Below are 27,381 nucleotides of genomic sequence, written 5' to 3'. Positions count from 1 at the left end.
GGCATTCGATAGAGTAAACTGGGCTTTCTTGAATGCTACCCTAGCAAAATATAATTTGGGAGAACATTTTCAGGGTGCAATTAAAGAAATGTATCGAGCACCAAAAGCTAAGGTCCTAATTAACGGGAATTTCACAGAAAATATCCACATATGTAGAGGAACCCGCCAGGGATGCCCCTTGTCTCCCCTCCTTTTTAATTTATATATTGAGCCCTTGGCAAACAGGCTCAGAGTCCATACGGAAATACCACCATTTATATTCCAGACCTGGGAAAAAAAAATAGCCTTGTATGCAGATGATGTGATGATTTTCATGAGTAACTATGCAGGTTCTGTCCAAGCCATTGATGACACCTTAAGAAATTTTGGAAGGGTTTCAGGTTACCAAACTAACCGGAGATAATGAGTTGGAATTCCCAGGTAGATAAAATCTATACCAGGGAGAAAATCAGGTACTTGGGGATAGACCTGATTAAAAACCTAGATAAGATACCTGAGATTAATATGGACAGAGTAACAGCTGACGTGAAAAAGTTATTTAAAACATGGGGAGGTCTTCCTCTAACCTTCTTAGGTAGATCCAACATAATCAAGATGTCTATCCTTCCAAAATACACATTCCTATTTAGCGCAATACCATTGGAATTTAAGAGGGAAACACTAAAAAAAATACAAGGAGAAATAGCGAGCTTTATTTGGATGGCTAAAAGTACACGCATAGCCTGGAGTAAATTACGAAGAAGAAAAGCAGAAGGAGGAATTGCCAGCCCAGATCTAGTGGAATACTACAGAGCCTTCCAATTCAAACATATGAGGGTTCTACTAAACAACTATGATTTGTATCCAGAACATCTTAAAGCAATGACTAGAAACACTGGCCACTTTCTATTCAAATTTGGTCATCCAAAATACTTCAAAAAGGTGAAACTGAAGACTTTGAGAGCAGCAGCTAAGCTATGGTATCAAATCAGGTGCACTCTAAATATTCCATACTATAGTGGGTTCGCGCCTATATGGGATTCCCCAGGAACACCGGAATGCCTCAAAGACAGCTTGGCAATACCTTTTAAATCCTCAGGTTTTCAAGTATGGGGCCAGTTAATGGTTGAGAATAGCATAATAGACTGGAGAACTCTGCTTACGAATTCGAGTGCAGCCCTTTCAAAATTTAAATATTATCAGCTCACTAGCTGGGCAAAAACACTGAAGGAGAAATTTTCCGGAAATAGGATTGTGGAAACAATCATGATAAAGAATCCCCCGAAGAAAAAAGAAATAGCAACATGGTACTGGGCATTGGTAAAAGCAGGAGAGGAGGAGTTTTCGATTCCCGATGTGATCTGGGGGAAAGATCTGCCTGCGCTGGATCTCCAAAATTTGTGGCAAGTATCAATGAACAAATGCTGGTCTATTGTGAAGTCTGCTACCTTAAAGAGAAATCATCTCTTTACTTCCCATAGAGCATACTGGACCCCGAAGCGTCTCTCTAGTTTTGGAGGATCTGTTACGAAATTATGCCCCAAATGTGCTCTACCAAGAGCAGATGATGTGCACATGTTTTGGCAATGTCCTCACATCGAAGGATTCTGGCAGGAAGTGAGTAAAACATAGATTTGGTATTAAGAAGACCAGTTAAAGTAAGTATAGATCTTGTTATTTTTGGGGTCAGTAGACATGATATGGTAATAACGTTAACTAAGAAGGAAGAAAATCTTTTGTTTATAATGATTTTGCTTGCTCAAAGGGAACTCTGCTTAAAATGGATAAGACCAGTCCCCCCGACACACTTGGATTGGGTGGCCTCAATTAACAGAATAAATAAATGGGATAGGAGAGGGAAACCCAGTAAAAGGCATGAATATTGGGAAATATGGGAAGACTCCCAATTCGCAAATTAACCCTATAATTCTACATCATAATTAAGCATGGACCCATTTAATTCCAATGATTATGCAATGGCAATAAAACCACAAGCATAATGCTTGTGTGAGTGACTAGAGTGGTCAGCTCCCCCAGTGCGTATTGGAAGTGGTACGGACGAAAGGGGACCCTACTCTACAGAATCCACAGAATGTATCTCCCCGAAACTCGGAGAATTGGGCTGGTCTAGAAAATAGAGAATTGGGTCCCCGATAACTCCAGATACACTACATTGCAGTATGAGGAATAAGAAAAAATATATATATATTTTTAACCCAGACAGGGTGCATCCAACTGTACTTTCAAATGATGATTTTACGTGGCCTACATTGCCCATGTTAATTGACGTGGAAGAAGTACAAGACGGGCTAGTTAATAGTAAGAAGGGAAAAGCACCAGGTCCGGACGGAGTCCCGATCGATTTATATAAGAACAAAATGGATCTATGGGCCCCAATCCTTACGAGGGTTTTTAATATTGCGGCTCTAGGGAATTTCCCAATATCTTGGGGTCAATCATTAATTATCCCTCTTTATAAAAAAGGGTTCCCGCTCTGAAGCCTGCAATTATCGTCCAATATCTTTATTGGATTCTTCAATAAAGGTTATGAGCAGGGTTCTCTTAAAAAGATTGGAAACCTGGGCCTTGGACTATAAGATTTTATCTCCTGTTCAATATGGATTTAGGAAAGGCCTAGGTACCTTAGAACAATGTGTGAACCTTGATTTGCTAATTAATAAATATACATCAGTTAAAGGGGGTAATTTGTTTTTATGTTTTGCTGATTTAAGCAGCGCCTTTGATTTAGTGGACCACTCCCTTTTGTGGACCGTACTGCTTGAATCTGGGGCCCCGAAAGAGATAGTATTCTTTTTGGCACGAGTATATGAGAGACTATCCTGCAGTGTATGATATGGGCCAACCGGTGAACGAACCCCCTTTTTTGATGTAAGAAAAGGTATCAGGCAAGGGTGTGTTTTGGCCCCCCTTTTATTTTATTTATTTATTAATCAAATAGCCACGGTTTTAAGTCAGATTTCAGCAGATGCACCAATGATAGACAAAAAGGCAGTACCAGTATTATTATATGCCGACGATGCTGTTTTATTATCCCGTACCCCGATAGGCCTTCAACGGCTCATTAATAATTTTACAGATTTTATTAAAGGCAGGAAACTCTTAATTAATAAATCAAAAACTTTTACTATGACATGTGGCAAGAAGTCAAACTCATCGAGGTCCTTTTTTTTAGATGGTTTTAAAATTCATGCAGTTAAATCTTTTTGCTATCTAGGTATTACTTTTGCTGCAAGTGGTAAATGGACCAATGAACATGAAAATATCAGATATAAAATGATTAGGAATATGAATGGCATATTTAGATTTGCATCTAAATTAGGGGATCGGAGGGTAAAGGACATGGTGAACATATACAACGTAAGATGCATCTCCTCAGCCCTGTATGGGGCTGGAATATGGGGCCATTGTCCCGCTGACCAACTCCAGTCAGACAAAAAGAGTTTTCTTAAACGGTTGCTGAGTGCACCTGCCTCAGCTTCCACTGAGTTAATTCATCAAGAAACTGGTCTTAATTATATTTCTGACTTGGCTGCTTTGCGTCCCTTACTTTTATGGCGTTCCATCTGGTCTAAGAGTGAAACTGAGTTCACACAGTTGATAATTAAGGATTGTTTAAAGCTGGACCTTTGTTCCCGTGTACCGTGGATAAGTTACATCAACCACTGGTATAACCTTTTATTTGATTTTAATATCCTTGATGAGTCCGAATATCCAATAACATTATCTAAAAAAGAGATAAAAGATTCCTTTATGTCCTACAAGAGAGAGGAACGAGTAAAAAAATTAATTGGGACCCAAAGAACACTTGTGTTTTATAGGCAACTCGAACTCAAAAGTGGGCTTCAGCCGTATTTGGTAGATGTGTCAAGATCTTCACATCGATTTGTACTAGCACGCCTTAGGCTGGGAATCGCTCACCATCTCGTAGCCTTCCCGGTTATGGGAAAAAGCTCCAAAGTGAAGTGCCCATGTGATAATATTTCTAAACAGAGTTGCTGTCATTTTTTACTATTTTGTAAATTTTATGTATCACTCAGGAAATGTAATTTACAGCCGATCTTTTTAAAATATAATACCCGACTAACTGTAAATGCTATGAAATTACTATTTAAGTTGGAGAGCCCAGATATTTGTTTTTTTGTGGCAAATTTTATAATGAAATGTAGAGCTGCTAGAAAGTCGATAGTACTATGAAATTTTGCTTTAAATTGTAAATTTGCACAAAAGCATTTGCACAAAAGCATATGTCACTTTATAGCGAATTTGCACAAGTTTCATGTACTGTAACAGTTAGTCAGATGGTTATTTGCACATCTGGATTCTGGCATTTGACACTTTATAGCATAACGCACTTTGATGTTTTTTTCATGAACATGTGTCATAATAATTATATAGGTCGAGGAATACTGATAAATTTGTGTTTATAATAATTATACATGAAGAGGAGTACCGATATTTTAAATTTTGAATTTTATAAATGTTGATATAATTGTTTAGCTTATATGGTTGTGTTATGCAAACCGAATAAAAGCTTTTTGAACTGAACTGATTCTTTTTGGTGACTTGATTCAGGGCTCGATAATCAATACAAGGCCTAAGCTTTCCATCCTTCTCAGGGATGAAGAACAACAGAGATGAGACCGGGGACTGAGAGGGCCGAATGAAACTGTTAGCTAAATATTGGTCCAAATATTCCTTCAGATGAAAATTCTCTGCTTCCGAAAGGGCGTAAATTCAGCCACATTGCAAGGACACACCAGTTTCAAGTTCGATCCTACAGTCGTATTCCAGATGTGGGGGTAATTTCTTGGCCTCTTGCTCATCAAATACTGATGCCAAATCATGATAATCCCCAGGAATCTTTTAAATTTCCACCGCACAAATCATACGAGGGTGATCAGCCAAATGGGAGGATGGTGATGACTGAGGATCAAAGGTACATGAGTCAAAGCAATGTTCCTTACAGTATTCGGTGTTCAAATCAATAGTCCTTTTGGCCCATCCGATCTTCCGATTGTGTTCGGTTTGCCATGGCAGCCCCGAAATAAGCTGAAATTGAGGGGCGTCAATGAGACTGAACCTCAAAAAACTTTGGTGTTGACCTGGTCCAATCAAGGTTATTTCTTCTGTATCATAGGTAATGGGACCTGACGAAAGGTTGGTGCCTTCAACTGCTTGAACTGGCTCCGGCTTTTCTTTCTTGATGAAATGAATTCCTAACAATTTAGCAAATTTAATGTCGCAAAAATTGCCAGTGACTCCTGAAACAATCATGACCGAAACTTCATCCACGTCAGTAGCTCCAAATTTGATCGAGCTGGAAATTATCAAATGAGGAGCAGAAGATTGCAATGTATTTGCGAGTAGTTGAGTATTTGGAGTTGTCTCTTCCGACGCACCCACCAGAGCAACTCCTCCTACTGGTGTTCCAAAGCTTGGAAGTGTTATAGGAGAAAGAGCGGCCGCCGCTTCTTGCTCTCTTTATTTTTGGGATGACAGCGAGAAAGAGGTTGGCCGAGCGGAGGCTTCTGTTAGGGCAGTATGGGACATTGATGGAATGGTTAATGGGCGGGCCTTCCCCAAAAAGGACTTGTGGGTGATGTAGAGGGCCTTAAATTTACTCTCTCCTGAATGGGCAGGCAATGCAGGGTGTTCAATGCGGGTTTGGTGGATTGCCGATAGAGGATTTTGAGAAGCAAGCAAGCTGCACAGTTGTGAATGACCTGTTGTTTGGAGATGGTAGATTGGGCGGCTCCCAAATAGAGCGCGTTCCCGTAGTCCATGTGTGATAAAATCAGTGCTTGGACCATTATCTGCCTAGTAAGGAATGGGAGAAGAGGAAGAATTTTCTTCATCATCCTCAGCATGCCATAGCATGTGGCTGACAGTTTAGCTGCTCCAAAGTCAAAAGTCAGGGATTGGTCCAGCCATATGCCCAGACTCTTGATCTATTTTTTAGGTACTGGTGGGGGACCAAGACAATTTGGCCACAATAGCCCAGAATTGAAAGTTGGAAAATTGCCTAAGAGCATGAGATCTGTCTTGTCTCCGTTTAGTTTCAGGCAGGAGAGCTCCATCCATTTCGCTACCTTCTCCAGACAGGGACCTGAGCTAGAGGTCGAGGTTCCTGGGTGATTTAAGGACACAACAAGTTGTGTGTCGTCAGCGTAGGTGACTATTTTTATGCCAAATGGACGGACTATCTCTGCCAACGGACACATGTACACATTAAATAATATTGGGCTCAGGGAGGACCCCTGAGGCACACCGCAGCTAAGTGGCATCCGTTTGTAACTGAAGTTACCTTCAAAGACCTGCAAGAACCTGTCTTCTAAGAATGACAGCAGCCAGGTGATGACGCCCCAGTCACTCCAAGATTCCTGAGTCTAAGGTTTAAGATGTCATAGTTAACAGTGTTGAATGTGGCGCTGAGGTCCAGGAGAAGGATGGCCGCTGCACCACCTTGATTTAATATTCTCCTGGATTCTTCGGTCACCACTAACAGCATTGTTTCCATTCCGTGTTGGGGCCTGAAGCCAGTCTGTGAGGGTGAAGCAGGTTATTTAATTCTAAGAACCCGGAAAAGACTGAATTGACATGTCTCTCTAGGATTTTACTAAATGAGGGGAGGAGGGAAATAGGACGGTAATTCCCCAGGTGTACAGGGTCAAGGTTAGGCTTTTCCAGCAATGCTTTGACCATGGCTCATTTCCAAGGAGGGGGACAACTCCAGAGGAAATGGATGAGTTGACCAATTCACAAATCACCAAGGGTGTTGTTCCTGTGGCTAAGTTCAGAGCATGGGGGGGGCGCGGGGTCCCTTGGGGAGCCTGATTTTACAAGACTCAGGATGGATTCTAGTGATTTAACGTCCAGCAGAGGGATCTGTTCCAGTAGCACTCGCGTGCATGATGGCAACATGACCATAGGAGTCATGATATATATCATGTATCTTCTTGTGGGTAAACTCCGCTAGATCATTACAGCGATCAAGGGCGCCCTCAACAGTGGTTTCAGCTTGGTAGATTCTAATAGCCTCCCTGTATTTTTGTTTGCTAAATGCTGCATAGTCCCTCCTCCATTTCCTTTCTAACCTCTTACAGGTTTATTTAAGTTTGCGGAGCTTGGGGGTGTACCATGGAGAGAGCTTAGAACTGTGTTTTTCCGAAAGGTTTTTTGGGAAGGACTTGGTCTGGAGAGTGCTCAGTCCACTTATTAAACCTCTCATTGGCCAAGATAGGATTTGATTAATTGGAAGGTCTAGTGTCGTCAAGGACTAAGACCTACTGCTCTAGAGGAAGCTTGGACCATGAGCATACCAAGAGCATACCCGGCTGCTGATCGGACCAAATGAGTAAGGTGGACCCACAATGTTCCATGTCAGGGGGTTCAATAGGTGGTCTGACCAAGGGAGCGGTTTGGGAGCCCCTGCTGAGACTTCCTCTCTGTTGGTTAAGATGGGGTCCAATAGATGGCCTTTGACGTGGGTCGCCCAGAAACTCTTTGATTGAATTGCAGTGCTGAGAAACTCCTAACTAGGTCTGAGGCCACGAGGTTAGAGGGATCTTCAAAATGTAGATTACGGTTGCCTAATATTATGAAGTTGGAGAGGGAGCTGGCTAGTTTAGCAATGAATACTGGGAGTACCTTAAGAAATTGCCCCAGGGTTTCGGGGGGACGATAAATTAATAGGCCTGAAAACGTATGCTTAGGTGAGAAGCTTATTGAGAAAGCAAAATTCTCGCAATCGGGTCTGCTGAGATGCGGCAATTAAACTTGTTTATATATATAATGGAAATCCTGCCACCCTTACCGCTGTTGCGGTCTAGCCGCTGGATGAGGTAACCAGGCGGAGAGTTTGTACAAGTACTGGCTCAGACTTGTTATTGAGCCAGGTTTCGGTGAGGAATAATGCATTGGGGAGTTCCTCCTTCAATAGTATAGAAATTTCAGTTACATGTTTGACTAGGGACCTACAATTCAGTAGGAACATTTTGTAAGGTGCATCGTTTTTTGCGAGGGTCTGGCACTTTGGCGAAGGATTGAATTTGAATGAGCAGTTGGGAACATGTGCTGTTGCTCTTGGATGGGAGTAGGGCATGAAGGCAGCTTTTTTCATAGTCCCCCTTAGTTCACAGAGGTGGTTGGGGGAGTAGGAGTAAGTACCTGCAGGAACTTGGACTGGGGGAGTGGCCCCTGGCCCCGTCCGGACGTGGATGGGCGCAGATTGGCTTGCCTTTGGCGTGACAGCAGCGTGCCCACTGCGCACCTACTGCGCGTCATGGTCTGCATCCGTCTAAAATAGGTTGAGCAGCTGGGCTGCCAACCGTGCGACTCCACCCCCCTGCCTCCTAACCAGAAGTGAGGACATTGTAACCACCAGCCCCCTCGACGCAATAGGTACGACCCGTGGTGGACTGGGGAGCGGGGCGGAAGGTTCCTGCTGGCGTAGAGAGTGTCCAGTGTTGTCGCAGAAAGTCGTGGCCCATAGAGGATGAGATTCTCGTGGACGGAGTCGTGGAGCTGGTGGACAGGAAAGAGCTCAGCATGCCCCAGCCTCACAGGATCGTCTAGATAGTAACTACTTCTATGACAATAGGGGCGGGCAGTATTATCATGATGATTATGACAGAGATGAGGTGACAGGAATGTCAGGATAGCCAGGGACAGAGTGAGGGACCAGTTCAGATACCTGCAGATAAGCGCGGTCCTTACATTACTGAGCATTTGCATGGCTCAGCTTAGGAATTTTTGGTGGATACAGGTGCAATGAATAGGTCTATTTCTCGTTCATTGGTCTCTGGGGCAAATCTGTCTGGCCATAATAATGTGTCGGTAGGATTTTCTGGTGTACCGGTTGTGATCCCCATTTTCAAACTTCTTACATTGACTATAGGTCCTTTTACAATGGATTCACCATTTTTGTTGACATCTAATTGCGGCGAAAATCTGATGGGTTTAGATTTATTAAAGAAGTTGCATGCTACCATTTATTGTTCCGCAAAAGGTGTTTAAATGACAATGGGGCCGAATGTGATCAGCGTTAAGCAGTGTCTGTCCAAAGATGCGCCCCTCCCTGTTGAATTTAAGGACGTGCCACACACGTTGTGGGCAATGGGTGACACGGACGTAGGACTATTGCAGATATCCCCAGTTTCCATTAAAGTTAATGACAATGCCATTTTGCCTCGTATTCCTCAGTACAAAATACTGCAAGCCGGGGAACGAGCCCTGTTGCAAATTATACAAGACTTGATTAAGTCAGGAGTTGTTGAAGAGAGGACTGCTAATGTGTGTAATAGCCCTATCCTTCCCATTCTTAAGAGGACACCTTCGGGTTCCTCTGATGATCATCCAGATGTTTATCGTTTTGTGATTGACTTGCGCGAAATTAATAAAATAGTAGTTCCTCAGTTCCCGTTGGTCCCTGACATTACTGCCCTTTTGACGATGATTCCTTCTACTGCTAAAGTCTTTTCTGTCATTGACCAAAAAACAAATGTATTATTCAGTATTCCGATACATCCAGACAGCAGGTACTTGTTCGGTTTTACACTAGCTGACAGAAGCTTTAGATTCTGTCGAGCTCCTCAGAGCTATTCTGAGAGCCCTTGTATATATAGTCAAGCTTCAAAAGCCCAATTAGATTCCCTTACACTTCCTTCAGGTAATATATTGCTCCAATATGTAGACGACCTTCTCATCGCTTCTGACACTGAAAAGGGTTGCAAAGACAGTACTTTTAAATTGTTGTTGCATTTGGCACACCACAGACATAAAGTGTCCCTTTCCCAATTTCAATATTGTCGACATGAGGTCACCTACATAGGTTGCCTACTGTCGAAGGAGGGTAGGAGATTGACCCCAGAGCGCATCAGTACCATTGTTAAAATGCCTATCCCTAAAACTCAAAGGGATGTGCGCGCTTTTATTGGTATTGCTTCCTATTGTCATCAATGGATCCCTAACTATTCGTTATTAACAAAACCCCTGCTCGCACTAACCACTAAAGCTGTGCATGAACCCTTGCCTTGGACGCCTGAATGTCAGCAGGCTTTTGAGCAAATAAAAGCTGCGCTTTGCTCTGCGCTTGTGCTTGGTACACCTGATTACGCAAAGCTGTTTGTGTTGTACGTACACGAGACGGCTGGCTGTGCACTCTCTGTTTTAACACAAGCCTTTGGAGGTAAGCAACGGCTGTGTGCTTATTTTTCTGCTCTTCTTGACCATGTCAGGAGATCCCTCCCGAGCTGTCTAAGATTGGTCGCGGCTGTGGCCGTCTCCATAAGGCAATCGGCTGGGCTCGTACTTGATACTGACCTCACAGTCATGGTGCCCCATGCTGCGGATACCCTTTTCAATAAGACCAAGACACAGCACCTCACCAGTGCACATCTGACCTGTTATTAGCTAACTCTCTTTGGAGCACATGTCACGATTAAAGATGTGCCACTCTGAACCCAGCCACGTTACTACCCCTCCCTTCTGAGAGTGAGGAAATTGACATACATGATTGTATCTTCCAGACGGAGGAAGAGACAAAAGGAGGGGTAGACCTGATTGATGTTCCCTTATCTGACCCCCATGGGGATCTATGTCGATGGCTCTTGTTTTAAGTTACCAGATGGCACTACAACTGCCGCATACGCAATCACAACACTGTACATGGTAGTTGAGAAGTCACAGGTTCCCTATCAGTCGGCCCAAGCTGCAGAGCTCATTCGAGGCTGAGAGTTGCGTGAGGGACTGGCTGTCAATATTTATACTGACAGTCAGTATGGCTTCGGAGTCGCCCATAATTGTGGGTGGCTCTGGGCAGAGAGAGGGTTTCTCACTTCCCATGGGATGAAGATCCATCATGACACCCTTATACAAAGGCTTTTGTCGGCTTTGACACTACTCAAGAAATTGGCGATAGTAAAGTGCAGCTCCCACAGGAAAATTACTGACAATGTGGGTAAGGGAACACATTTGCAGACCAGACAGCTTGGGAGACAACCCAAATAAGATGAAAAGGATATTTAAAGCAGATCCCGCTAGGTGGATGCCCGAGGTCACCATGTTTGAGGATACACTGGAGAATGTTAAGGAGATACAGAGTGAGGCAACGATTGAGGAATTAGCAATATGGCAGGAAAGCACAGCACGTTTGGATAAGGAAGGGTGTTGTACTGATAAGTCAGGGAAACAGAGATGAATGCTACCAGATGCATATTATCTTCCCGTAGTCACCATGGCGCATAGCGCTCATTTCAGTGCTAAAGGTATTTGTAAGTTGTAAGACCCTGTGTGGCAAAATGATAATATCCCAAAGACTGCCTCTCATTTGATCAAATATTGTATGATGCACAATCCTGGAAAAGGTACCCCTACGCCACCTGGTAATTTTGCACCTTCCACTTTCCCTTTTGAGGCCCTACAGATTGATTACATAGATATGGATTGCGTCAATATTTTGAAACATGTGTTAGTGGTTGTTTGTGCATTCATTAAATGGGTTGAGGCCTATGCCACGAAAGAAAATACAGCCATAGCGAGTGCAAAAGTACTCCTGAATGAGTTCTTTCCTCGCTTCGGCTTGCCCCGTTTGATCAGGAGTAATAGCGGAAGTCATTTTAATGCCAACGTTTTTCAGTTAGTTTGTGAGGGACTACATATCAGACAAAGGTTTCATGCTGCAAACCATTCCCAGTCCGCCGGTTTAGTTGAGAAGTAGAACGGTACTCTCAAACTGAAACTGGCAAAGATTCAGGAGACCACAGGATTGCAGTGGCTAGATGCTTTAAAATTAGCCCTTTTGTCCACAAGAGGCACTGCGCATTCTAGGACAGGATTGTCACCCTACGAGGTAGTGTTCGGGCACCCGGCAAATGTCTAGGGTGTCCCGCGTCCGTGTAGATTTTCTGAAATTAAATATCCTCTGTTAGTAGACTATCTGTATGTGTTAACTAAAAGTCTGCTTTCTATTCACCAACAGATTCAGGATTCCCTCCCGCCAATACCTGAGGGACCAGGACATGATATTTGGCCTGGTGAAGAAATCCTCATTAGGAATTTTCAGAGGAAGAAGAACTTGGAGCAGAGGTGGAAAGGACTAGTCCAGGTCCTCCTTGCCACCCGCACAGCAGTAAAGGTCACTGACCAAAAGAACTGGATTCATAGTCAACACTGCCGCAGAGTGCCTCTACCCTTGCCCTATAATCAGTGGGTCAAGGAAGGAATTGGGGACTCGGAGTGGGAGCAAATCCCACGATTTGTCCCCTTTTCGGTTGCCAAGCTCACATGGAGCCAAACGGAGGCTGAGAACAATGAGGTACTAAATGCAGCAGTGCCTTCGGAGATCAAGGCCATTCAAGAGCCCCTTTCCACTGGCTCCTCTGTGTCTGAGCCCCTTTTAATTGACCCCTCTGTGCCTGGATTAGCTAGGTACAATTTGCGTCCCTGGCGGAGGAACAGTGCACCAAAGGAGAAGTCAGATAAGCAGGGATGGACTGTGCAAGTCAGGATGTACTTTGCCTACAGTACCAACAGTAGCTTAGGGAGAGGCGAGGTTGGTGCATTGTTCGGACATTGAACAGGATAGATCTAAGGTGCTCCCTTGGAAGTGGGTACATTATCCTGGGCAACGTGGGATTTATCGCAAGCTAGGACTGAGCAGCTCCACCGCCGGTGCTCAAGAGCGCCAACGTTAATGAACAATAGGAGTCTACCAGTGAGGCTCAGACGGACACTAAGAACACTTGCTCCCCTTTCTTTGTCATCAGTTCCATTGCATTCCCCTTCCTTTGCTTCACTATGTATCTGTTCAGTCGGCCCATTACTGAGGAAGAACAGCCATTTGCACCTCCGCGTCCAGAGCAGAGTTGGTCCAAAAAAAGTAAAATAGTTCTTGCATCCATAATTTCAATTGCATTGATATTTGTGTTGGGAATATCTTGGTTCTTGGAGGAAAAGTATCCTGTACGCGTTTTGGTTGGGACAACACCTGTTCCCCCTGAACACATGTTTGTTACTTTGGTTCCTCGTAAAGGAGAGCATCGAAAGACTTACACTGATAATGTTTCTATACAAATGTTGCACTAAGCTCATGATGTGTCTAACACAACAAATTGTTGGGTCTGTGGGCTGCTCCCCTAAGTTACTCACAAAAGCGATAATTTGTTGTCTGTCTTTGTCGTACCTAGGAAGTTGTCTGGGATGGTTTGGACTGTTTGTCATGGTGCACTACCATTTTCATCAGTCCACTCAGGTTATGACATCTGCTGATTCTCGCACTGTGGTTGATTATATGCGTTTTCATCAGGGGTTTACTCCTATAGGTAAGGCAGGTCAAAATATCTCTGGTACTTTGTCCCCAAATTCCTGTATGAGCAAATATGATAAGGTGAAGGACAATAGATGGCTTCAAATGGAAATGGTAGGTTTCAAGAAGTTTAATACCTCTGAGTACTTCCAATCATTTCAAGACCGTAATGTCACTATGGCAAACCAATACCGGTGTCTGTGGGCAGCTTTACAGCTGCCTTTTGTGTCAAAGGGAAGGGGGAGATAAAGATGGGAGAAAGCAGATGCAATTTCACCTACCCACTCAGCAAAATCAATAGTCCCCCTCTGATCTTACCCCCAAACGTCTATTTTGTCCGTTGATCCCAAGCATATGTCTGGCTTCCTAGGGGATGGTCTGGCAGGTGTACCCTCTCTTCTCTTCTTCCCCAGGTGTACGTTGCTCCACCCAATTGCCATAAAGATCACCAGTTGCAGCGTACCCTGAGTCAGAAGTGTCATTGACACAAAGGATATAGCTCAGACAGATATCACCCTGCAACAGTTTGAGGTTGCTATGAAGGGTATAGTACCCTTTTGGGGCCCCATGTCTAATAGCCTTAACATTCATCGGTTAACAAGAGTTGTTGAAGGGGTCATTAATACAACAGCTGGTATACTGACAAACATCACCGCTGAGCTCCAGGCCACGAGGCACATTACCTTACAAAACCGGATGGTGTTAGACATCATCCTTGCTGATCGCGTTATCAGCAGTAGCTGTTGCGTATACATACCTGACCACGCAATGTATATGCTGCTATACAGAAATTACATGGACTCGCATCTGACATTCACCAGGAAAATGGCACTTGGACCCTATCTGGGTGCTTTTGGGACCTGTTTACGTTGTTAAAATGTAAAATCTGATTCTCTCGTTTTTTGATTAAGCTATGCCTCATCCATTTTTCACCCCTGCCCTGCTTCCAGTCCGGCTTTTTCCTTGACACTGCATCTGTATAAACATGAGTAAAGAATCTAGATTTGGGCATTGTAGGCTGTGTATACATGCAGAGTCAGCACAAAAGAACAGCTGGTGTCTGCTTGGGGTTTTCAGACAATGGTAAAAGCATCAAGTAAAGTTTACCCAAATAGCATATCTTGTTGTGCAGCTTCAGGATGCGACAATTGCACAATGCAACAAGGCTGTCGATTCTTACTGGTACCTCATTTGTGTGTTTTTCCCAAAGCTCTATTTACCTCTGGGCGTCCCTTTTTTGTGATCTTTTGCTATAAAAACACATATAACCATCGTTCGTTGTGCTTCCTCCTTGAGTATCTCTATGGTGCTTGTTGGACGAGGCCCCATTCATGAATGCTAATAAATGACTTATGGTTTGTACTTTGCTGCAGTGTCGATTCCTCCTTACTTGTTAAGAACCCATGGACTAAGGGTGACCCTGCACCAGTGGGTTTTTAATAATCCGCTTCCACAAATTGGCGCCCAGACATGGGCCCCATCAAGGGCTTGCAGGTCCAAGGTGAATTTTCAGCTCTCCAACTCTGATCTTCCTGGTGGCTGCTGGCCTTGACTGGGGCCCTCGGAAGGTCATTCTTTTGGATCAGGGAGTATCAACAGGTGGGAGTTGAAGACTACACATAAGGTAGATCTGTATTGAACCGGTTCATTTGGTCAGAATTTGTTTGGTATTTGCTTGGAATTTATTTGGAATTTGCTTGGCATTTGTTTGGTATCCATTCGGGTCTGCTTGGAATTTGGAATCTGTTTTGGAACTTGCTATTTGTTTTGACTAACATTTATCCTTACAGGTAATGTGAGAATATTTTTTATTTCTCTCTGTTTATAAGTTTTTTATATCTTATATAACATGCCTGTATTTAGTACGCTTTGGAAGTTTTGTTGCTGCTGCTACAATAAGCAGAGCATTTTGGATGCCAGTCAGCCAGCGCCAACAGAAGGTACGCTGAATTTTGAGATGTACATCAAATATGGTATTTGTTCCATCATGTATAATGCATTGTGGAACAAATATACAAAAGGGGATCCCAAGTTGAATGGCCATTAGAGGGAACAACGGACCCTCCCAAACTCGAGTATTTAGAAAACGATTGTTTTTAAAGAAAGTTCGGCCAGTTAGGTTTGACAGTTTGCGTATGTGGAGGAAGGAAGTAAAGGAGTGGCAGCTCAAGGCAGAGAAGGTAGAAAGGAAATAGGAAAGGAAGACAGAGTATCAGAAGCATAAGGAATTGAAGGATAAGGAAGTTCAGGAGAAAAATAAATGTTTAGATCGAGAGCATAGATTGCTAATATCTAAGGAATATATAGTCAGACCGACAGTAGAAGCACAAACGCCAGGAAACCGCTTGGTCACAGCGCGCTTTATAAGCACTTTCCACTTCAACCCACCAAGAAGATGTGGATTCAGATATTGATGGTTTATTGATTTAACGACCCCCACCCCCATATGTACCTTTAACACTTCTTCCCCCTGGACCACCAAATGTCGTTCCCCCTGTACTTCCGGCTCCACCTCCTTTGCCCGCGGTTGTCCAGCTCCCTATTTTCCAACCAGTACCGGTGCATCCATTACCCCCACCCCACTTTCCAGGCCACTGCACCTCCATCCCAGGCCACTGCACCTGAAATGACTGATGCTCCCGTACTTTCTGGATCTGTCTTGAACCCTTGAATTCTTCGTTCTACTGTATCTCAGTCATATCAGGATGCGATAAGGTTGATGGTATTAAGCTGGTTGAGTGATCTAGAAATGGAAGTAGGATAAATTATAGATCAGATACAGGATTTTTCTGAGGGAGAGCTTCTTTGTCTCATAAATAAGCTTTCTCATCAACTTATGCTCCAATGTGAGATGACTACAGGACAGAATGGCCCTGATGATGTTAGAGCTATTAATCAACAGTGTCAGATAGGAGCCTTCCCTGTAAGTAGAGTTAACACTGCCATATTGAAAATTGGATATCGTAATGAACTCTCTTCCTCTCCTCGAATAAGACCTATGATGGAAGCTGTGCCACAGTTCATTCCTTTTTGCACAATTGGATAGATACGCCCTGGAAAAGGAAGGATGTACTTACTTTAAAAGCCTCCTTACCAGACATACGGAAAAATCCTAATGGATTGTATGATGATGTACAGGCAGCCATTGATTCCTGTGTCATGACCTTAGCAGATATTGATATGTTTTTTGGTATGATCCTGCCCGTGGATATATGGCGACTTACTCGGAAGCAGGATCATGCTATTGATTTAGGAGGAGACTGGACAGCCATCATAGCAGCCGACAGGGATAGGAAACCTGGTCAGAAACCTAGTCAGCTTATACTGCATCTTCCTGGTAACATACTTACTTACATAAAAACGATGGTTCCGGCCAGGAAAATATTTTGGGCACTTCTGACTGCTTGTAAACAAAAACAGGGAGAGGCCGTCCTTTAATTCTTTACTCTCTTTGAGGAAGTGTTCCACAATTTTAGTGGGCAAGACGCATCTACACCTACGGGTGCACATTTATTTGTAGATCTATTTGTGGGAAATTTACTTCTTGAAATATCTGTTTGCTTAAAGAATTCTGAGAGTACATGGGCTTCAGTAACCCCGAAAGCTATATTAGATATGGCTCAGTATTATCAGAATCAGGTGACCACTGAGCAAGAACGGAAAGAAGGAAAACTAAAAGAATTGAAAACTAAGGTAATGATGGTCCAGGCCTATGGACCCCAAGGTCGAGGTCGTGTTCAAACATATGGTCAGAATTTCAGACAAACACCTCCAGTAGGGCCACTGCATAGACAAACTCCACTAGGACTGGATCAATGTACTTATTGTAAGGAGAAAGGACATTGGCGTTCCGAATGTCCTGTTTTAGCTCCTGGTGGGAGAGGAAGGGGACTTCAGCTCCCCGACAGCAGCCACAGCAGGTTCAAGCTCTGGAGAGAAATAAGTCAGGAAATTATTTTGATCAACAAAATAATCAATATTCTATGGCGGATTGGGAATCAGAGGAAACTGTGGGAACACATTTTGCCTAGGACAGCGTAGGACAAGGAGGACCAGTTGAGATACCTGTAGACCAGTCAGGACCCTATATAACTGTGAGAAATTGGCCTGGCATATGCTGTCCACTAGTTATAGTGGGCACCTTGTACCAGTCCAAACAACCCTTATTGATGAATAGGTTTGAAGACAACCTTTATTGAAAGCTATCCTAGTGGTAGCTATGGAGAGCAGCCTTCAGGCTAAGTCTTGAAGGAGTGTAAAGCAGCTTGGTTTACCAGATTATAACCTCTTGTATTACTAAATGAAAGGAGACCCACACAAGGTATATATAAAATATATGTATTTATTTCTAAACACTCACTACTAATCTCTTTATGAGATTAGAGTCCAAGATACACAATAATACAGTTCTAAAACGACAGTTAATAGCACAATATATAATGGGCCCAAGGGGCGCACCAAACCATATATTAAGAAAGTGGTATAAGAACCACGACGTGATTAGACACAGTACCTAAAGCACGTAGAATCGTTGGAACCCCAAGGAACCACCCAAGGTAGTGACACAGGAGACCCACGGGGGACGCGTGCAGTGTGAGAACACAGGCGCGAGCCCGTACTATTCTATGGGAAAGTCGCGGTTGGAATTTTAGAAGTTAAGAACACTTAGGAGTGGACTTTGAGCAAACCCCTTTAGACTTAGGGGGTTCTAGGGCAAGCACCCACGGGAGCACCGGAGTACTCGAGCTACCTCCCCCAGGGAAGCCGGGTGCATTGGTGTCAAATGGTGTCGGGAATCATCGTTGATTTCAACGGCGATCTACTGCAAAGTGCTGCTGCCGGGAAGAGGAAAAGTGTCCGTTGTGATGAAAGCCTGGATCAAAGATCAAAAGAACCTGAAAGCAGAGGGGACAGAGTCTGGGTCACTTGCCAGTGACCAGGGGCACAATAGACGAATGCCCACCGATGTCGGGTGTTTCAGGTGCGAAGAGGTAAAGCTTGACTCTGCAGCCACGAGGACCAGGAGGTGGCGATGATGAACAGGAGCTGGATTCGAGTTGTCCCACAAAGGATGTCGAGTGCTGCAGTGTCGGTTCTCGGATTGATCACAACAAGCCTTGACAACAGCAACCCACGCAGTAAGAGAAAAGATGCTTCGGTGCAGACCATTAAGGTCCTGGGGACTCCCCAAGCGATGGAGAGTCAGGGCACGTCTGGAGCAACCAGGTAAGCCCAATTAAATTTAAGAGCTGCCTTCACAGGGACCTACCAGTCGACGGACCAGGGATCGCAAAGGGACATCGAGAGGAATCACCCAATACCAGCTCACGGGACACTCGGTGAATGTAGGACAGTAATCCTCGGTGAAGACACAGCTCAGGGCAGCCCAAAGTACAGCCTTAAGGATCGAAGAGAAGCATATGCACTTGCAAATGTGCATGGTGTCCAGGGGTTCCAGTTCCACGGTCCCCACGAGGGCTACGCATCTCATATTTGCTGGGAGCTCGGGTCGGCCTCTGGGAAGCCTGGGAACCCACCTCCTGTGTTGCTAATTCTTCAGAGTCCGGCGGGAGCTTTGGGGATGCAAACCGGTCAGATGCATCTTAGGTGCCTGCCTTGCAGGGGAGTAACTCCTTTACTCCAAGGGAGATTCTTCAGTCATCTAGCGCCTTGTAGATCTTCGACGTTCCAGGATTTTGTATCAGTTTCGTCCAGGTGTAATCTAAAGTCCTGTAGCCAGGGTTTCCTATCTTATATCGAAGGAAGGGGTGGGACAAACTCTAGGGACCCCCCTAAGGGAGGGTTAGGAAAGAGGGGTGGCTACACCCATTTCCTTTGTCCAGTTTCACGCCAGAGCAGGGGCTGGTAGCCCCTGCAACTGGTTTGAGCTGGACTATGCACAGGGACACCAAATGTGCCTCCCGTGCTGACTTCAAAGTACTCTTGGAGTGCACCCACCCAGCCCCAATATTAAAGCCTGTCTGGGAGGTGGGGACACCTCCTTGTGACAGGACACCTTTTGTCCAGGCCTTCCCTGCCGGAGTTTCATCCAGCAGCAGGAGGGCAGACTCGTGTCTGTGGCTGGCAGAATCCATTTTGTGAGACTAGGGTCTGTTAAGCTGGTACCGGGTATACGGGTGCTGTCATGTCTCTCCCTCTAGAAGGGTGGGATCATACTCCCACACCAGTTACTGGTGTGGGGGTATGATTCCAAGGTGTTTGACACCAAACACGACATGTTTTCATGCAGCCATTCCAAAGTTAGCATTTACCATTTGGTTATAATGCACTTATGACTATATCGTTTAGCTGCATCACAAACAACCCCGGAATAAAGGTTCCAAAGGCTGTAGAGGGGCTCTGCTCATGCATGGGCACCCTCTCACATAAAACTCAGCACCCTGCCTTCAGGATTTTTAAGGCTGGCCATAGGGGTGACTGATAGGTTTATATGTGCAGTGATATGGAGAGATATAGTGAACCTATATCTCAGTAAGGGGTGCACGCACCACTTTACACAGGCTGCTGTAGCAGTCCTGTTGTGTCATTTTGGATGGCTTCCCAGGGGTGGCATAATACATGCTGCAGCCCCTGGTAGGCCTCTGGGGTACCTATGCCCTGGGTACATAGTATACCATATACTAGGGACTTATAAGGGTGCCCCAGAATTCAATCTGAAGTGTACCGAAAGTACTGGTAATCAATTTAGAGAGGAAGCAGCTAGGCTGGGGTTCTGGTTAGCAGGGCCCCAGCCAGACTAAAGTCGAAAAACAGTGAAACATCAGCAAAAAGTGGGGGTAACTATAAAAAAGAGATCCTACTCTCCTACAATAACAGCCTCCATACTTGGGCAGGATCAGAATTTTTTAGTGGATACAGGGGCGACACGTAGTGCGATATCTCAGAAACTGGTCCCTGGGACACCCTTGTCTGGCCAAGTGATTACATCGATAGGATTTGATGGAACACCAACCCCAACTCTGTGTCTCAAAAATTGTCTTTGCAGGTTGAGAATTTTATTACTTCAGCCCCCTTTTTACTTCCCCCACATGCTCCAGATAATCTGATGGGACTTGATCTTTTGAAATATTTTCATGCTACTATACATTGTTCCCCATCTGGAGTACGTGTCATTTTTGGGAAAAAGACATTGCCTAAACAATATAATTTTTCTTTATGTTCGGATCTTGATTCTGTCCCTTCCTGTGTTTGTGCTACTGCTGACACAGATGTGGGAAGAATGGACATTTCTCCAGTATACATACAGGTTCAGGAGGATGCTTCCTTACCAAGGGTCCTACAATATAAAATATCAAAAGAAGGTGAGGATGCCCTGATATCTATCATTGATGACATGATACGTACAGGAGTTGTTGAGGAAGTTTCCTCTAATGTATGCAATAGCCCCATTCTCCCCATTCTAATACGGGGCGATGGAACAGGGGATAAGATTTACCGATTTGTGATTAATTTAAGAGAAGTCAACAAAATAGTGATTCCTCAATATCCTGTCATTTCTGATATTACGACCTTGTTGACATTAATCCCACCTACAGTCACTGTAGTTTCTGTTATTGACCTAAAAAATGCCTTTTTCTCTATTCCTATACATGAGAATAGTAGATATTTATTCGGATTCTCATTACAGGGCCGCTCATTTAGATTTTGTGGGGCTCCACAAGGCTATACAGAAAGTCCCAGCATTTACAGTCGGGCACTTAAACGACAGTTGAATGAACTTCTTTTGCCATCAGGAGTTACACTTGTGCAATATGTCGATGACATTTTGCTAGCTGCAGACACAGTTGAGAATTGTAAAGAGGCCACTCTCTCCCTATTGCATCATCTTGCTGTCAAGGGACATAAAGTCTCTAAGAATAAGCTGCAATATTGTCAGTCTGAGGTCACTTATTTGGGTCACCTCTTGTCTAAGGAAGGCCGCACTCTGACTAAATACAGGATTCAAACTATCCTAAAAATTCCTATTCCAAGTACTCAAAAAGAAGTCAGGGCACTTTTTGGTATTACTTCCTACTGTAGACAATGGATCCCCAACTTCTCACTTATCATCAAACCTTTTTTGTCCCTTGTTACTAAAGACACTCCCTCTCCTCTACCATGGACATCTGAATGTCAGGAAGCATATCAGCAGCTTCGTGCATCCCTTTGTTCTGCTCCAGTGTTAGGCACTCCAGACTATGCTAAGCCTTTCAATTATATGTACACGAGAGAGAAGGATGTGCATTGTCAGTTTTGACACAACCGTATGGTAGTAAACATCGTCCATGTGCTTATTTTTGGGCTGTATTAGACCCAGTGGCCAGAGGACTTCCAAGTTGTCTTAGAGCGGTTGCCGCCACCGCCATCTCTATACGACAATCTGAGGCAATAGTGTTGAGTAACAAGCTTATGGTTATGGTACCCCATTCCGTAGACGCACTCCTAAACCAGACTAAAACACAACACTTGACTAGCGCTAACCCTGGGCAGAGTTTGCATAGTAGCACTATGCGTGGCTACGCAAAGTGCACTTCGCACTACGCACACTACGCGTAGCTACGCATAGCTACGCAAACTACGTAGTGCAGTAGGGAAATGCTGTTCGCACTGTTTGCACAATGCAATCATTGCAAACGGCATCTTGCACAGTGCAAGCGGTCGTTTTCTGCTGCTCGAGTAGATTTACACTCGAGCGACAGCTTTCTCAATGAGGACTGGTAGTTTCTCATCGCGAGTGGTCGCGAGCATACGTGACCACTCGCAATGGGAAACCTGACCTCCCCGCGTTGAGAATCTCGCCGGGAGGTTTAATTTCCACGCTCGCGAACGGCAACTTGATGTTGCTGATCGCGAACGGGGAAAAGTCTCGCAGGGATGTTGATTTTGCTCGGTCGCAGTCGCCAACTTGACATTGAGGACCGCGAGCAAGCAAAAAATGTCCGCTACGCTACGCGTTTTTGCACTGTGCTGCGTGCAATTCGCGTAGTGCCTAGTAGCGCAAACTACACACGCTCCGCAAGCGTAGCGTAGTACTACACCTAGGGTTAACTAGCGCTAGACTCACAGGATACGAACTTATGCTTTTGGCACCTCATATCACAATTAAGAGATGTTTGACTATGAACCCAGCTACATTATTACCTTTGCCAGCTGAACAAAATCATGATTTACACGATGTATGTTCCATGTATTTTCCTAACAGAAGAAAAACTAAGGGAAGAATAGATCTTAAAGAGACACCTATGTTAGATCCTGAGGGGGAATTATGGGTGGATGGTTCTTGCTTGAAATTACCTGACGGCACCACCTTTGCATCCTATGCCATAACCACATTACAAACTGTGGTAGAAACAGCCCGTATTCCGCAAAAATATGCCCAAGCTGCTGAACTCATTGCGCTTTTGAGGGCTTGCGAACTCAGTCAGGGATTATCAGTAAATATTTATACGGATAGTCAGTATGCATTTGGTGTGGCATACAATTTTTGCAAGCTTTGGAAGGAACAGGGATTCCTAACCTCCCATGGTTCTAAAATACAGCATAGTGAATTGGTAAATAGTTTTCTTACTGCCTTGACATTGCCAAAAAGTGTAGCCATTATCAAATGTAGTGCCCACAAGAAAATTACAGATAAAGTGGGACAAGGAAATGCCTTTCCAGACGAAGTCGCAAGAAATACAGCAAGTATACACACAAGTAGGATGTATGTCTTACGATCCCAAACTGAAAGATGGGAAAATATGTATACAGAGAGCAAAGAAATACAGCAGTTAGCTACAGAGCAAGAAAAGGCAGAATGGCAGAAGGAAGGAGAGTTAGATGATGAGGGATGTTGGAGGTCAAAAGATTACCTTTCGTGACGATGGCTCATGGACCTGCTCACGTTAGTGCCAAAAACACCATCTCCCAACTAGAACAGGTTTGGGATAATAAGCACATTCGGAAAACGGCTGAGCATTTGGTTAAACATTATATGATATGTCTACAGCACAATCCTGCGAAAGGAGTATCAACCCCTACTGGTGGATTTTCTCCACCCCAGGTTTTTTTCGAAGCACTTCAAATTGATTATATTCAGTTAGAGTGCTGTAATAATTTGAAGTATGTGTGATTTGTGGTTTGTTCCTTTAGAAAGTGGATAGAAGCTTATCCCACCAAAGACAACACAGCCTTGACAACAGCTAAAGTTCTGTTAAAGGAGTTCTTCCCCTGTTTTGGGGTTTGTAGAGTCCTATGGAGTGACAACGGCCCCCACTTTACTGACCAGATAATTGAGTACCTAATAAAGGGTTTGGGGGTAAAACAGAAGTTTCATGCTGCTAATTACCCCCAGGCAGCGGGTCTAGTAGAGAGGTACAATGCCACATAGAAGTTGAAACTAGCGAAGATACAGGCAACAACAGGCCTTAATTGGCCAGATGCCTTGCTTCTAGCATTTTTATCTGTTCGTTCCATCCCACATAGAAAGATTGGACTTTCTCCCTATGAAATAGTTTTTGGCAGGCCTATGAATGTGTGGGGACCCCCAAGGCCAAACATGATAAAAGAAATACAGTACCCTGTGTTGAGTGATTACCTAAAAAACTTGACTGAAAAATTGTCTCTGATTCATCAGCAGGTGCGGGAAGCTATTCCAGACAAGTCGGAGGGTCCGTCTCATGGTCTTCAGCCTGGTGATTTTGCTGGAAGAATCCGGAGCAGATCCTGTTTGCGACTCGAACTGCTGTCCGTGTCACCTACAGATGCAACTGGATAAATGCTGCACACTGCAAGCGATTCCTAGCAACTGTTCTCCAGCCAGAAGGCAGAAACTATTTGAAAGACATCTTAAAGACTCAGAAAAGGGTTGCTCCTCTGAATGAAGACACTTTGTTTCCTGATCAAACTACGCCTTCAGCAACAAGGTACGATTTACGACCAAGGAAGGGAAGGAGCAGATAGAGATACCGGAGGACCAGTTTCAATTAGTGGAACGGTTCGGCTGTCACACGGTAGGATCACAGAATCGGCTGAACTAGGTTCAGAGGAGATTGTGATACGTGTTCAGTGGTGCCTGGACCTCTCTCTGACCTGTGGTTGTATCGATACCAAGCAGGAGAAATGCAGAAATTGGGATCTAAGTTGCGAAGCAATGACAAGACTCTGTGTATGGTGACTCTGATTATATTATTGATAATATTGGCAGCCGTTTTTTGGACAATGGAGAAAGTGATTCTGGCTCAAAACCTATTGCCCACTACTACTTCTGCCCCCACGGAACATTATTACTTCACTCTTCCCTATCATGAGAAAAAACATCGGATGTCGTACCTCAATAAGACTTTCCTCCAAATGTTACATCATACACATAATGCTACAAATACTACCAACTGCTGGGTATGTGGAATGTTGCCAGCCTATCAGAAGAAGGGAGGAACGCCTTTCATTCCCTTGCCATTTTCACATAATGGCTCCTGTAGAGCCTGATTCGCACTTTTGTGGGCCTCTGCAATTTGTAATATTACTCAAGCTGATGTAGGAAGACTCAATGCCCAACTCAATAAGGTCTGTTACCCCAATGATAAAGGCCTCCCGCAGGCCAAGGGAACTGTATGGGAAATGGAGAAGTATCGCAGAGGAAATTCCTCCACAAAATACGTTTTTCCTACCACTCGAACAGCCAAAGGTAAATGGACCTCCTGTTATCGCTGTAACCAGAGTCCGAGCAGATCTTTGTGTGAGCAGTATTGGCAGCATTCCCGTGGGAAAAAGTGACTGTACTACAGTATTGAATATCACTGGAATAAACAATAGCAGTTTTCTATCTTCCCATAACACTTACTTCATTTGTGGAAACAAAGGTTATTATCATCTACCAGTCAGTTGGTCCGGCATATGTTATGTGTCCTTTTTGCTTTCTCCTGTGTTCTTAGCAGTCGCCTCTTATCACAAAGACCAAACACTATTTAATGACATTTCTTTGAATCGATTTTAAAGAACTATAAATAATGATGAAGTAGATCAAACTGACACTGCATTACAACAATATGTTGATTTTATTTTGGGACTATTTTTCTTTGTAGGTGTAGCTTTAAAAAGTAGAAAAACTAGGTGCTTGACTTGTGTAGTAGAGGCTGTGACAAATCAAACAGCGTTAGCTCTTGGTAATATCACAGAAGTGGTCCAAATTACAAGGATTGTAACCTTGCAAAGCAGAATAGTGCTTGATGTAGTACTCGTCGATCGTGGTGGAGCATGTCGCATCATCGGTAGCAGTTGTTGCGTGTTCATCCCTGACAACGCCCCATCTGTTTATGACGCCATTTCCAATTTGCATAAAATAGCTGCAGAAATACATCAAGACCAAGGAACATGGACTTGGTCTGAGTGGTTATGGGGAATCATTTCTACTTGGGGCTGGAAATTGTTAATGGGAATAGTAATTATAGGAGCTACCTTTCTCACTTGCTGCTGCTGCATTCAATGTGCTCCTACGATATGTACAGCCACTTGTAATAATATTAAACCTCCCCCAATTGATGTTCATGAATTGCATCGGGAAATGATGATGCACACTGAAATTTACGAACTTATGAATATCAACATACAAGATTAATATATGTACTCTTAAAAATGGATTCAGCATAGGCTGAAAAGGAAGGACTGTTAAAATGTACAATCTGATTCTCTCTTTTTTAGGTCTCGCGCCTAGCGTTGCAGTGTGCAACACTGCTCGCGCAGCGAGAGACTTCTTGTAGGGGGTTTCAAAATTAACCTAGGAATCGCACACGCTCGTGCATGTGCTTTTCGTTTTGCCCCACGCTATTGGCCTTTGCGTGCGTCTTTTTAACAAAGACAGCACGCATTGGCCAAAGGCGGGCGCATTGCTCCGCCCATGGCCTATTTGTGTCAGTTACCCACAACGACATGTGGTTTTATTTATCGTGCCCAGACACGGGTGCGATAATTGAAACCACATGTCTTGCTGTGGCGCGCGCACCACTCGTTTAAATAGGGTGTACAGTTTATGTCTTATTTATATATTTCAAGATCTGGGAAGCCAGGCACGTTTGGCAGGGTAGATAAGATGAAACATTAGAATCAGGGAAGTAAATATATGGATTTCATTGGATGCGGAGCGGCTAGCACTGGAGGGGGATGGAAATAAGCGGCTGAGCCAACCTCCACCAGCAGTGGCGGCTCAAGCGGGCCACGCAGTTCGTGCAAAAGGATTCCAACCAGCTGCTGCCCCTGGACCAGCTGAAGCGCCTCGGCATCTCCAAGGACCTAGTGAATACCGCAGCGCTACATCCCTTCTCAACTGCCCGCTTCTTATGCTGTTCACATGCTGCCCGGGGCTGCCATTTGCTACCGCATACCCACCTTGCCCATATCTTTGTTCCTAACTCACTGGTCATCCTTCTCCTCGTGTCTATAATCCTGTCCGCTCTTATCCTCTTGTCTGTATCCCTGGCCGCTAGTATCGTGTTTGAGCTCCTGTCCTTATGTCTGTGCCCCTGCCTGCTCCTTTCTGTGCCCCTATCCGCTCCTGTCCCCCTGCCTGTCCCTGTAGCCATGCCCATAAACCCATACCCAGCTGTGCCCTATGAATGTGTCCCTAACCCCATGCCCGCTCCTGTCCACATGTCTGTGTCCCTTTAACACTACCAATATCTGTACACCCTCACCCCCTAACCACTACTGTCCTCTGTGTTTGTGTCCCTGCCCACTCCTGCCCTGGGTGCCTGTAGCACTGTCAAAACACTCTAACCACCCCTACCTGCTATAGCTGAGCCCTGCCACAACACACGACCTGCTACTACTGCGGGCTCTGTATGCCTGTCCCCAGCCCGTGCACACTCATGCCCCAGTGTCTCTGTCCCTTTCCCTTCATGCCCCAGTATCTCTGCCTCAGAATTAGTGTCCGCCCCCTCAGCCTCAGTGCCCACTGCCCCTGTGTCAATGCACCCACTACACTGTCCCATAAGCATGCCACCAGTGCGCACGCCGCCTGCTTCAGCACCTCTGCTCTCACCCTATACACCAGAGCATATAATCCATGTGCATGCAAGTCCCACTGGATGTCTGTACCACCGGCT

The sequence above is a fragment of the Triturus cristatus genome, chromosome 4_1 (genome assembly GCF_964204655.1).
Source record: "Triturus cristatus chromosome 4_1, aTriCri1.1, whole genome shotgun sequence".
Lineage (NCBI taxonomy): Eukaryota > Metazoa > Chordata > Amphibia > Caudata > Salamandridae > Triturus > Triturus cristatus.
The sequence above is the reverse complement of the archived record's forward strand: the minus strand, read 5'-3'. Positions refer to the sequence as shown.